The following is a 14,528-nucleotide window of genomic DNA, read 5'->3' as shown; positions in this document are numbered from 1 at the left end:
TGCATGTTGTGGAAAGTTTTGTCGCGACTAGTTTTTCTTGATAAAACTGATGCTACTGATGAAAAGGGTTGTGTGTTGGTTGTGATTGTGCAGGTGATGGGAAATGACCGAGGAGAGAATTATTTTCCATAAAAATTTTAAAGCGAGGGCCAAAAGAACTGATGATAATGACCGTGAGGAATTTTTCATCGCAGCAAGTTTTTCTTACAAATCTGGACGCAGAACAAGACAAAGTAGTTGACGTCGTGCAGCCAACTATCTAATGCACCTCATGTGAACCCCCTGCCCCTACTTGTAACACACCAATTTGTTGGGTTAAATTTTTTAATTAAATGTGGGGTTTAATGTATTAATCAAATTTGTATTTATCTTCAACCACCCCACCCCAGTATGCAACTCAACCTCCACCCACCATATTTGTAGTTTTTATTTCAATAATTGTAGGAAAATAAAGAATCACAAGTGGCTAAGAGTTGTCTCGAACCGTGCTTTCCTTCTTAACATGGGCCACCAAAACTCACCTGCCTCCACCCCTCTTATAATTCTGCATTCTGATGGTGCGCATGGAGATAATCTACATATCACCCAGTTCCCGCGACTTGCTTCATTCCTCCACCACCGCTTCCGGATCCACCATGTTGGTTCACCCCGGTAAATCATCCCTCTCTTGCATCCTGACACGACGTCGTGTAGTTGCCCATATGGCTTTGACAATTCTTATTCGTCTTAGTTTTGGTCGAACTCCTTGTTTTCTGAAGTCCGGGGGAATATCAAACGGATGACACTTATTGTTTAGATTGAGATGTTCCTTCCTTGTTGCCGTTGGATTCGGATGTACATATGGTAGGAGCATTTTCCGGTTGATCTCATGGACAGTACCACGTATCATGCTTATTCTTCGGGCAATATCAAAGTCGGTAGAACATCCGTCCGAGCTTCCCAAGTGGAACTACGATGGATGAAGTACCATGGAAATCAGAGTTGTAACTGCAAATAAAAGCATCGTCTTCTTCTTCATTAGCGGCTGCTCCTGATGTTGGCCTCAACTCTCTTGAATCTGCCATTTCCAAGAAATATAGTGATGCGTGAAAAGAGAGAAAGAAATAGTTGAAAGTTGCGTGAGAAATAAAACTTGAAATTTAGTTGAATTTGTAATAAATCACGTGGGTGGTAGATAATGAAAAGGAAGATGGGCAAATCATAATTTCAGTCATCCATTTTTGGTAAGTTCTGAACTTGTCCTCTAGTTATGATGAAGTTTTGATCATGCTATGATAATTTAAGTTAATTCAATTTAGTCCCTAATTTTAGTAATTAGATATTATTGGTCTCTTCAACGTCCTGGGTTCGAATTCGAAGTTCGTTTTGCCAAATTCGTACCCGGTAAGCCACTTTTCCATATTTTACCTTCGGATTCAAGTTAGCTTCTCAATTAAGTTTAGTTTTTGATGTACATTTGGTTACTTTGTATTTGAAGGATTATTGGAAGTTGATTTCAAGATCGAGGGCATTCGAATATATTTTAAATGATCGATCAGTATGGCACAGAAATCGAGGTAACACTTTACTACCTCTTTATGCTTTATGGAACATGTGAATATTGGTAAATGCATGAATAAGATAGTTTTGGTCTCATTTGTGTAGTTAATTAATTTCTACACTCGATCCCAATATAGTAGAGATTTGGTAATTGATTATGGTTTAGAGAACTTTTATAAGAAATTGAGGAATTGTTAGAATTAAATTTCAAGTTTTATGTTTGGTAATAAAGAAATCAATCTGGATTTGAAACTTATATTTTATGTCATCAAAGGTTACATGTTAAAGGTACTTGGATGGGAAATTATGAGAATATTTTGATTAGGTAAAATTACCCTTATATTGGAAAATGACAAGAATTGTCTCTGGAAGTGGATTAATAAATCTGAAAAGACATATTGATCTGATAAATATATTGATGTGCATAAGAAATGTTAGTTTTACTTGGAAATTATGGATAACCGGTTTTTAACCCCTAAGAGGGTTTATGCAAGATACTTCTGTAAAGGAATCATTTCAAGATCATAGATTGTTTGAGGAAATAACTAACCATAGGATCTCTAAACTATAAGTATGCTCGTTAAGAGTTAATACCAAAATCATCTGGTTAAGAAATTATGAAAATACCCTTGAATGGTAAAAATAACTCGAGTTGACCCTGAATGAGAAAATACTTTGAGGATTTGTACTTAACTCAATGAATTACGGATTTAATTATTAAGATCCTATCTTTGTATAGAAAATTTCTGATAACCTGTTGGTAACTTCTGAGAAGACAATTGACCTAAAAATCTCCAAGTTAAGAATAAATTATCGAGGGTGCTCTTTTGTCAGAATTATTTGAAAGGTCTGGAATAAATGATAAGTTGGAATTAAATAATAAGACATAATAGAAGGAAAGGATTGAAATACACCGGATCTATAAAATGACCAGAATACCCCTGTAATAAAAAAGACTCAAGAATATTACCAAGCTTAGGAATGATTGGATAACCTCGAGCTCTGAAAAGAATGAAATGAAACTGAGCACTAGAATAACCAAAATACCCTTATGACCTAAAATTAGTAGAAGTGTTGGATTAATTAAGGAATCCAAATAAACATGGATGTAGTACTACTCTAAAAAGTTATGGATCACATATTAAGCCGAGCAATCAATGCTAGTGTATATTTCAGTACCTAAAATGTATATATGTTACTTGAATGCGTGTTCGTCTTCTCAAGTGTGGTTCGATGATAATTTTGAAAGTACTCAGTTCAACTCTAGGTCACATTCGATAATAAGAAACGGATATTTATTAGACAAATCAACCACGAAGACCAAATTAAATTAAACGGAAGTACATTATGTATCTGAAATTCAGAAACGTCAGGATTATCGAGAAAGATCTGAAGTAACCAGGATAGACTTGACTGAGAAACGAAATGAGTAACCTCAATAACTGAGGATTAAATAGGTGATTGGATGAGTTTGGGAACACTGTTGAACTTACATGATGAATTATCCGTTTGGGTCATAAAACATGAATCAAGTACATATGTATTTCCTGATATCGTTGAAATATGGAAATGAAATAAAGACTATTGGAAGATCTATTCAGCGATGATTATGAAGATGATTTATGGACAAGAATTGTTGGTATTAAAGAGTAAATACTCTGAAAAAGGTAGTAAATTGACAGGTCGAGATGCATTAGTTCTTAGAGATTGTTCAGTTCGAATTATTCAATAAACCGATCGATTAACATGGATTGTAAATGTCTTGAAGCTTCGTTTCTCCTTTATTAGATCAAATCACTATGGGCATTCTGGAACACTTTCCTGATGCACCTGAAAATATGGTGGGATTCTAAAGTATCAACCTTAAATGTCTGGCTAGATCGGTTAGTAATCTATTCTCCTCAATAGAACCTTATTCCTGGAATCCGATCAAATTGATCGAGTTTCATGTTGTCCTTATTGATAACGATAAATGCCTCTGAAAAATATATGTGGATACTCTAGTGTGTTCCAAATGAATTACATGATAGTTTTATATGTTTTGAAATGAGTTTAGTACAAGTATTGATTTACTGGTTTATGAACCATGGCAACATGGTAAGTGATTTATGATTATGGTTTTATCGAAAATATAAATTGTTTCTGATTTATGGAATCACGGAAACTACTGGTTTATGAATTATGGTTTTATGTTTCACTGGTTATACTCGAACTATTTTACTAGGATATTATATGGGTAGACTGGAGGTACAGCTCTGATCAAGCTGAAAATTGCTTACGGACCTAAAGGGATCTTTGGGTAGGCTTTCAGGCCCAAGGTACTCCCTTGGGTTAATCATTTGACTACTTAAGGTGTACAGGTGGAAATTTGGTATACGATTTATTTCATGATCACGGATATGACATATTACTGGATCACGATCCAGGTATTACGATTTACAGATAAAACTGATTTCTACTATAAGAATAGGAATCTGGAGTATGGAGGTACAGCCCTGATCCAGCTGTAAGTCCTTACGGACCTAAGGATATCTTGGGTAGGCCCCAAGGAATATCCTTAGGTTGGTTCCCTTTGATGTGTGCATAAGGTAACCCTACGAACCTAAGGATATCTTGGGTAGGCCCCAACGCATATCCTTAGGTTGGTTCCCTTTGCTATGTGCATAAGGTAACCCTACGGACCTAAGGATATCTTGGGTAGGTCCCAAGGTATATCCTTAAGTTGGTTTCCTTTGTTGTGTGCATAAGGTAACCTTATGGACCTAAGGATATCTTAGGTAGGCCCCAAGGTATATCCTTAGGTTGGTTCCCTTAGCTGTGTGCTTAAGGTAACCCTACGGATCTAAGGATGTCCTTGGGTAGATCCAAGGTATATCCTTAGGTTGGCTCCCCTTTTTGCTGTGTGTTGAGGGCAAGCCCTATAGATGCAGTTCTGGGGAACTGCATAATGGAGTTTGGTTGGGGGTTCAACTATGGTTTTAAAAGATTTATATATTTTCACTGGTTTTGATTGGAACACACTAGACATCCTATTCGATCTCCTGAAAATGTCATACTTTGAATGCTTCCTATGAATTGTGATCTTCTTGGCTTCAACTTGATGAACTACTAATGGAACCCTAGATTATTTCGCAATGGGTATACGTCTGATTCAATAAGGAAATTATATGGCTTTTCATTTATCTTCATGTCATGTAACATAATCTGGTAGTTCTGTAATACTGAGCTTTTCGAAGCTCACTCTATTATTTACCATTGCAGGTTAAAAGAATTGTACCAGTATAGCTATCAACATCAGTAAGGGAGTTCTTCCGGCGTTGATTGCAGAGTATGGTACATGTGATTAAGGGGCATGTAATTGCAATTTGTTTTATACCTGAGTTTGAAAAACCTGTTTTATTGGCAAATTTTTTTAGAGACAAAATCGTATGATTCTCAAAATTTTATGGCAATTTTTGAAATCCCTGAAAGTTCAATGACCCAAGCCTGAGATTGCCCCTCCCTTTTAGTGAAAATAATAAACAAGTTATTTGGTGGGATTGAAACCCGTGTCCTTTTGCAATAATTGAGCATATGCTTTTGCTAGGTAATATTTAATACTAGATTATTATAATTATTTTATAAACTAGTGATGGTAGTAACCTATTATATTCTCCATTTGGGGGAAAACCAGGTTTTCAACCAAGTACGAGAACTTCATCTTTCATTTTCTCAACACCTCCACCTTCAGCAAATACACCGTCATCTATTCTGTCTGCGTTGTAAAGATCGACTCTGACGCCCCTCAAGAAGATGAGCCTCTTAAGTTGTGGTGTCTCAATTGGCGTTGGGGCGGCTTGGAAGGTTGCGGACGTGTAACTGGGATCAAGTGTTGCAATCTTCGGCTTGGGTGTCATGGGACTCGCTCGGATTTTACCTTGGAATCATAACGACATGCTATGTTTAATCTTTGGTTTTCGTTACATTAAAGGCATCAATTGTGTTCAGTTCGAGTATTCTTAGAGAAGGTTCAACCATGGAAGCTGTTATTTCCGTTTGTTCACTTGCTTTGGCAATCATACGGTGGTTTATAGAACCAGTTAGAGAGAAATAAGAAAGAAATTAGGCGTGAAAGAAGGGAAATAAGAAAAGTGTGAATGGAAAATGAGAGCACGTGGGTTGTTTGAAAAATTAATAATGGAAAAAAAGGGGAAATCATCAAGGTAATCCTCAAGGAATGGTAAGAACTTAACCTTGTTTTCTAGTTTCCATGTAGTTATGTTTATGTATTAATAGTTTCAATAAGATTAATTTAGTCCTTACCTTGGTAGCTAAATATTAAATTGGGCCCCTAAACTATTTTTTTGATTTTAATAAAATTTTTTTTTGGGCAAGGGAAATTATTTGGATTCGATTTTGTAATAGAGATTGCTCGAGTTTATGAGAAGATTGGAACCTTGAAATCAAAGTTAATAAGCTCGAATTAGAGAATAAGGAGTTTATGGCAGCATAGTTGACTATTTTTTTAGAAAGGCATATTTTGGGATTTCGACGTATTGAGTCCGTTTTTATGTCTGTTTCGCCAAATTCGAACCCGGTAAGTAGTTTTTCACTGATTTATCATCCGATTCTACCTGTTTATCGCAATTAAGCTCCGTTTTTTATATAATTTATGTTGATATGTATGTGAGGAATTATTGGAAGTTGAATTAAAGATCAAATGTGTTCAAATGGAATTTTTATGGTCGATCAGTATGTCACAGAAATCGAGGTAATACTTTACTACCTATTTATGCTGTATGGAACATGTTGATATTGGTAAATGCATGAATAAGATAATGTTAATCATTTTTGTGGAGTTGATTAATTTATACACTCGATATGAATGTGGTAGAAATTTTGTAACTGAATACGGATCGAATGACTAATATAAGAGATTGAGGAATTGTTAGAATTAAATTACAAGTTTGTGATTGGTGATAAAGAAATTAGCTCTGGATTTGTAACTTATATTTTATATCATCAAAGGTTAAATGTTAAAGGTACTTGGATGGAAAATTATGAGAATACTCTGGTATGGTAAAATTATAAAAATACCCTTATATTGTAGGATGACAAGAATTATCCCTGGAAGTTGGTTAATAACTTTGAAAAGACATATTGATCCGATATAACTACTGATGTGCATAAGAAATGTTAGTTTTACTTGGAAATTTTGGATAACCAGTTTTTAACCCCAAGAGGGTTTATGCAAGATACTAGAAGTCTGTTAACGAATCATTTCAAGATTAGAGAATCCCTGGAAGTTGGTTAATAACTTTGAAAAGACATATTGATCCGATATAACTACTGATGTGCATAAGAAATGTTAGTTTTACTTGGAAATTTTGGATAACCAGTTTTTAACCCCAAGAGGGTTTATGCAAGATACTAGAAGTCTGTTAACGAATCATTTCAAGATTAGAGAAGGTTCGGGAAAACAATTAATTATAGGATTTCCAAATTATATTATTTTCGTTAAGAGATAATACTGAAATTATCTGGTTACAAAATTACAAAAATACCCTTGAGAGGTAAAAATAGTCCAAGTTGACTCTGAACGAGCAGGTAACCTGAGAATTTGTAATTAAATCGATAAATTACTGATTTAATGGTTGAGATTCTATTTTTTTATGGAAATTCCTAATAATTCGTTAGTAATGTTTGAAAAGACTTTTAACCTGGAAATCTCTGAGTTATAAGTAAATACCTGAAAAATAAATTATCAAGGGTGCTATTTTGTCAGAATTGTTCGAAAGGACTGGAAAGATGATACGTTTGTTTTAAATGATAAGATCAGATGGAAGGAAATGATTGGAATACACTGAATCTATAAGATGACCAAAATACCCCTGTAATGGAAATGATTAAAGAATATCACAAAGCCAGGAATGAATGGATATCCTCAAGCTTTGAAATGAATGAATAAATTGAGCATAAAATGTCCAAATACACTTATGTCCAAGGATAAGTATATTGAATGTTTGTTCGTCTTCTCAATTGGGATTGATGATTATGGGAAGTACTCAGCTCAGCTCAACGTTTAGAGCGCATTCGATATTAAGAAGTAGATATTCGTGAGATAAATCAACCATGAACACAAAATAATGATTTTAGTAAATGACCAAAGAGAACTAAGTGGAAGTACAACATGTATCCGAAACGTAGAAGCATCTGAATTACTCGGAAATACTCTGAAGTAACTGGGATATTGATTTGACTACTAAATGAACCGAGTAACTTTAATGATGAGAATTTAGTAAGTGATTGAATGATCTGAGAACTCTAATGATATTGCATGATTTGATTACTATGGGTTATGAACCAATAATTAAATAAGTTGAGAATTCGTGATATTGTTGCCATGTGGATAGAAATAAAATTATTGGATTCTCTATTGCTTCCTTTAGATGTATTCAGCGATTTTGAAGATGATTTATAAACAAGAATTGTTGGTATTAAAGTGTGAATACCCTGAAGGGCATTGAATTGACCAGTTGAAATACATCAGTTTTAGGAGTTGTGTGAGTCCGATCGATTGACATGGAAGGTAAGTGCCCTGAATCTTCGTTCTTGCTTTATCAGCTCAAATTACTCTGGTCATACTTGAACACTTTCCTAAGATATATGAATCATAGAGGGATTCGAAAATATCAACCTTAAATATCTGATTAGATTGGTTATTAATCGATTCTCTTCAATATGACCTCGTTCCTAGAATCAGATCAAATTTCATAAGTTTCGTGTTATCCATACTGATAACTACAATGGCCTCTGAAAACACTTGGATTCTTTAGTGTGTTCCCTAAGTACTATTTAATTAATTTATCTATTTTGAAATATGGTACACTAAAATCTACGGGTTACTGCTTATTGATACACCACTTACTGGTGATGATTTATACTATGACTGATATATATTATGGTTTCACTGATATGATAACGATGATTACGGATTTATGGAATTTATGCTTATTGCATAAATTGTATTTTGAAATGCTGATTTGGATGGATTGAATTACAGAGTAGCTCTGATCGAGCTGTAAACCTTACGACCTAATGTGACTCTTGGGTAGGCTCACAGGCCCCAAGATGCTCCATTAGGTTGGCTCCCTTTGCTGTGTGCTTAGGGTAAGCCCTATGGACTTACAGACTTAAGGATACAGACCCCAAAGCCTATCCTTAGGTTGGCTTCCTTTTCGTTGTATGCTTAAGGTAAGCCCTATGGATGCAGTTCTGGGAACTGCGGCTGGTGTACAAGAGAATGGTTTAAACTACGAGTTTTAAAAGTTAAACTTCATTATGATTTTATGAGATTTACTGAACTATCATTTGATTGGTGCACCTATTATGATTTTATCGTACTGATGGAACACACTAGACATCCTATTCGACCTCGTGAAAACGTGGTTGTATGAAAGGTTTCTTATGAACTGAGATTCATGGCTTCTACTCGATGAACTACTAATAGAACCCTATATTATTCCGCAATTGGTATACGTTTGATTCAATGAGGAAATTATGGCTTCCCATTTATCTACATGTCATGTAGCATCATCTGGTAGTTCTGTATTACTGAGCTTTTTGAAGCTCGCTCTATTACTCACCATTGCAGGTTTGTACCAATGCATCTATCGAATTCAGTAAGGGAGCTCTTCTGGCGTTGTTTGCAGAGTATGGTACATGTGATTAGGGGGTATGTAGATTGTATTTTGTTTTATATACAAGTCTGAAAATCTATTTTACTTCTGAATACTGATAAATGATTTTATAAGTTTACTTTTTGATAAAAAGTTTTAAATTTTTATCTATTTTTACAGTGGGTCGCTCCGGTGGCCCTAATGTGACACTCCAGATCGGATCAGGCTATCCACATCGGTTTGAGGGGGTTACATTTAGTCTAAGGGCAAGAATTTAAGGGCATTTGATGGAATTTAAAGGGAACAAAACCCTAAGAATTCCCCATTATAAATAGGAAATGATGCCCACGATTCCAAAGAGACTTTTACCTACCATAAAAGCTTTGAAAAAACGACTATAACTCATTCTTCTCTACTGTCTCCCCTCTTCTTTTCTTGTTGTCCTATATAGTCGGTCTTCGTCAGAGTAGCGACTAGACCCTCGAGAGAGGCTAGCCTGTTATCCATGGTGGTGGTCTGAAAGTCACGACAGCAGCCCTTTGTTGGGAGTTTTTATTCTCTTTGTTCTTCATTTCTTATATTTTTTAATAGGCTTGTACTTAATGACGATATGGGATGATTTTAGCGACACCATGAAATGATCTATTTGGTGTTAGATTTGTAGAGATGATGTTTTTATTTTGTGTTTAATGGATGATTAAGTATGTTTATGTTTTATGGTGTTTGGTTTAATGTTTTAACTTTATGTCATAGCATTGTAAGAGCTTCTGAGAGATTGCTTGATGCCATGACATAAAATTCTTACTCTTTATAAGAACTATTGATAGATAGTTGTTTTTTTAGGACTGGATACCTAATATCGAGAGAGTTAATTTGATCTACGTAAATAAGGGAACTAATCTGGGATGATGAGGTTTTAATCCGGCTTACAGATAATAAGAGGTTTTCAAGCGACTAAAAGGGATATCATTTAATTAATAGGCTAGGGTCTCAATTTACACTGAGAGGTATTTATGTGGCAATAGTTTTATCAGGTTCATTACTAGAGATAGCCTAGGAACACTTTTAGTAAATCATATCGGGCAGCATAGACATAGCGTACTTAGATCATCCTAGACATGGAATAATTTCTCACCGTAACAAATCCAACCCAATTGCTCCGTAAGAAGTCTGTTTGTGTGAGGTTTTTAGAGTATAATCAGAACTCGGATATTTCTTACCTTAACAATTTTTTATTATTTACTCTTGAATAAATTTCTTGCCACGACACAAATTCATGCTCACTTCACTTCACAAAAATTTCTTGCCATTGTATATTTTTCCATTTGTTCATATCATCTGCCACATCATATTTTTCCCTTGTGTATATCATTAGACTTAGACACTTAGGATTAGTTAGTGACACCTAATTCCGAGTTATAGCTTGCTTTAAAGAATTTCCCCAATCCCTGTGGAGATGATACTCACTCACTACAATATTACTTGCATCGATTGTGTATACTTACATGAATTTACGTGCCATAAAATACACATTTACACGCGATCGAACACAAAACCCAACCTCCCTTTTCTAAGAGAGAGACTAAACTAAAAAAATCAGAACTTCCCCAACAATTTGAAAACTGAGATTGCTTGTGATGAGCAATGGCTCCCTGAATTGGACTCTCAACCTCTACATTCACATTGTTGCTTCATTTCAAAAATCACAAATTCTGCACACCATTTGAGTTGAGATGAAGAAAAACCAGATGACGATGTTGAAGAAGACCAAGACTTGTTCGTATAGTGTTGGCGTTTCATCATCATGGATCGATCCAACCTTTCTTTAGCTTTTAGAATTGATCCTTCATCTTTAACTTTTTCCACCAAACATGAATCACTCGAACAACCTGATATACTAAACAAAGATTTGAGATAAGTCCTATAACCCTTCAGTTTTGAACCGATGGACGATAATTTTTTCTCGGTGGTTCTCATTGGTTGAGTACTCAAATGAACACCTTCGGGATTCAACTCTTGATTAATTCGACGTGACTCCGTAGGCGAAACATTGCAGGATTCAAATGGAGTGGTGGTCGATAATAGCATCGTATAGAAATCTTCATGGACAAAAGAAATGGGATTCTGGAGGAGTTTGTCGACCATTTGTAGACAAGAGGGAGGTACAGTGGAAGAAGTTTGCCTTTGTGAAAGAGTTCATTAGTTGGGGAAGTTGTGGGCTCGGTTTTCATGGAAGACGAAGACATTTGAAACTCAAACTTATTGGGGAAGTGTGGAGGCGGTGACTTTATAGAGGAGTTGTAGAAGAAAGTTGGAGTAAGAACTTACCTCTACTTCAATTTATTCATCATCTTCAACTTGAATATTATTTGGTAGTAGCCGACTGCCTGCCATTTTTATTTTTCTAGTTTTCAATCTTAAGTTTGTTTAATGGGGACCGAGTGTTGTGGTAGAAGGAAAAGGAAACTCTTTGAATAAAATGAGGGTTTTGTGTTTAAAATAAATTGGGTTAACTACAACCTTTGTCTTTGAAGTCTCTAGAGTATCCGAAATTGAAAATTTTTAAATTTAGTGACCAAAATAGAAGAGAAAAAAATAATTGAATGATGAATGATGTAATTTACCCAATTTATAATAGCAAGAATTAACGGAACCATTGGTCAATGAAGGAAAACGTTGGTCAAATGGTTACATTGGATTCTTTTTTTCGAGTTAGAGTACACAATGATCCACAAAATAGGATCAGAGCCACATTGGTTTTTTAAATTTCAAGGACCTCGAGTACTTTTTCACCAATATTTAAATGATATCAATCAAATCATACGTCATTAATATTTTCGAGAAGTATGACATGCGAGTAAACAAATTTGTTATAATTATACATTTTATCTATAATACTTATACGTTATATCAATTTGATCATAAATTTAATTTAATTCAATAAATTAATCTTTAATCAAGAGGTGACATGTGTTAACACATGACTCATATTGCGGCATTTGTTTTAAAAATGCCACTAATGTTATCATTTTATGGTGTTTGGACTATAAACGTCATGATATGTTTAAAATTATCATTGTTTACTCTCAAAATGTCTCTACAAATCTGTTTTGTTGTAGTGTGATCTTGACATATGTCATCATCTTATTGGAGATTTAACATCTTTAAAAGGTAATTATCTTGAACATATTTAATCTTCGACCAATTAAAGAATATTTTCATGTATTTTTTATATATAATAATTGATATTGTATTTATTTTATATATATTTTAAAGTACCTTAAAAGTATACATGTAAAAATATTGATATAGAAGAGTTTCTCTTTTCTCTCTCCATCATAAGTTTTTTTCTCAATATTTTTGTGTGGTCTTTTATTTTTAATTTTTGTATAACCAATGGAGACACCAATTTTAATATTGGTTGCCAACCATTAGTAATTATTATTTTTCTTGTTCTTTTTCAAATTATGTTCTTTATTTTTTTTATTGAGTTTTTTTAATTTTAAATAAGATCTATGTCATTGTGACACATTTTTCTCTACTCTTGTGGTATGTTTTTCTCTATTCTTGTGGCACGCTTTTTCTCTACTCTTGTGTCACATTCTTTATGACTTTTGATAGGTTTTTTACATACCTTTGTGGTTGTGTTGGTGCCCACACAAAGATTCTTATGATATGTGTTTTCTTATTAGTTTTTCAGTGGTCATATTGTCAAATTCCCTCTTTAGTAAAAGGTTGTTTGCCTATATAATTAGAATTGTGTAGTGAAATAATCTGCCAAATTTTTTGGTTCACTTATCATTCTTTTATCACTACATAAAACATCTCGTTCAATAGAGACAAGAGTTTTATGAAGGTTACCACTGGATTCTCCCGATGTTATACTCCATTCTCAATGAAATATCTCTTTTTTTATCTTTGGGTTTAATATTTTTATTTTATGATAAGGTTTTGTGATTATTGTCTTCAATTTTTTTATTTGAATGTGTTGTAATTTTAATTTCTTTTATTATTTTGGTTATTGAATTCATCGATTTTGTTAAGATTCACCTTTCCCTAAAAAAGAAAAAAGAAGAAGAAGAAGAACAATTTTCTTCGATGAATACATCTTGTTCCTCTCCTTCGGAAATAGTTTCTATTTATACGTTTCTTTCACTTTCCCCTACTTCTATTGCTTCTTACCTTTCTTAAAAAAATATTGATATAGATTTTAACTGGAAGACATCATAAATATCTTGATGAAAATTATCTAAACAATAATGTTTAAATATATTTCAAACCCGGACCACCTTGTTCTTAACAATAAAACCCTAAAAGCTTGGCTAGCTTTTTTAGGTACCAAGAACAACCTCTGATTTTGAAAAACAAAAAACTTTCTTTTCTTCTTATTTAGAGCAACAATGGATTACACCTTGATCTCTCTCGATAAGCTCAAATCTTTCTGGAACTCTCAAGTCCGCGATGAAGAAAACCGGTCTCAGAATATGGTATTTCATTTTTCTTTATTTATCTCTATTATTCTTTCCTTTTCCTTAGTTTTCAACCTTTTTCGGGTTGTGATTTTGTTTGTAATTTTTGTTTTTACGATATCAGATTTATGGGAATTGGTTTAGAACACCATATTTTTACTCAATTGATGTAGAAAAGAGGGGAAAAGTGGAAGAATACGAATTTTTTTTAAAGATCATTGTAATGAATTGAAGATTTCAGGAGAGAATAAAAAAACAAAGAATACAAAAGTTTATCGATTTCAATCTTTTTCATACATTCAACATTACATCCAAACTATATTTATACACTAACGATCTTACTGTTCTTTGTAAGAAACCATTTTCAACAATCCAGGCTCTTAACAATTGGGTTTATACGCTTAAAAGCCCACTAGCCTAACTACCAACCCAACAAATATAATAATACATCGCTTAGGCGTTTACAATTTATTAAAACCCCAAGTTTGTTTCAATCCCCAACCCATTCATGCTTCGCGATGAAATCCTAAATCCCCTTCCACAGTCGTGACATCTAAAAAATTCATGCCACAAAACCTATGGCATATGATCGAAACAAATTCCTGCCATGTTATTCCCCCAAGTTTGTTTTCAATCCCCCAACCCATTCATGCTTCGCGATGAAATCCTAAATCCCCTTCCACAGTCGTGACATCTAAAAAATTCATGCCACAAAACCTATGGCATATGATCGAAACAAATTCCTGCCATGTTATTCTATTCTTTTGCAATGTATAACCATCAAACCATACCTTTGCTTGACCTATTAAGTACATAGCAGCAATTTCTAGTTTTCTATATTCAGGAATGGCTAGTATAGAAA

At 34.1% G+C, this 14,528-nt stretch overlaps 1 pseudogene; it reads right to left on the bottom strand.

Annotated features, from left to right (window-relative positions):
• Window positions 1–908: 908 nt before the first annotated feature.
• Window positions 909–11,591, bottom strand: LOC120158764 (annotated as a pseudogene).
• Between the last annotated feature and the right edge of the window lie 2,937 nt (window positions 11,592–14,528).

This window comes from Hibiscus syriacus, unplaced genomic scaffold (genome assembly GCF_006381635.1).
Source record: "Hibiscus syriacus cultivar Baekdansim isolate YM2019G1 unplaced genomic scaffold, ASM638163v2 tig00111330_pilon, whole genome shotgun sequence".
Classification (NCBI taxonomy): Eukaryota; Viridiplantae; Streptophyta; class Magnoliopsida; order Malvales; family Malvaceae; genus Hibiscus; species Hibiscus syriacus.
Note: the sequence above shows the minus strand (reverse complement) of the source record. Positions and strands in the feature narration are given on the sequence as shown.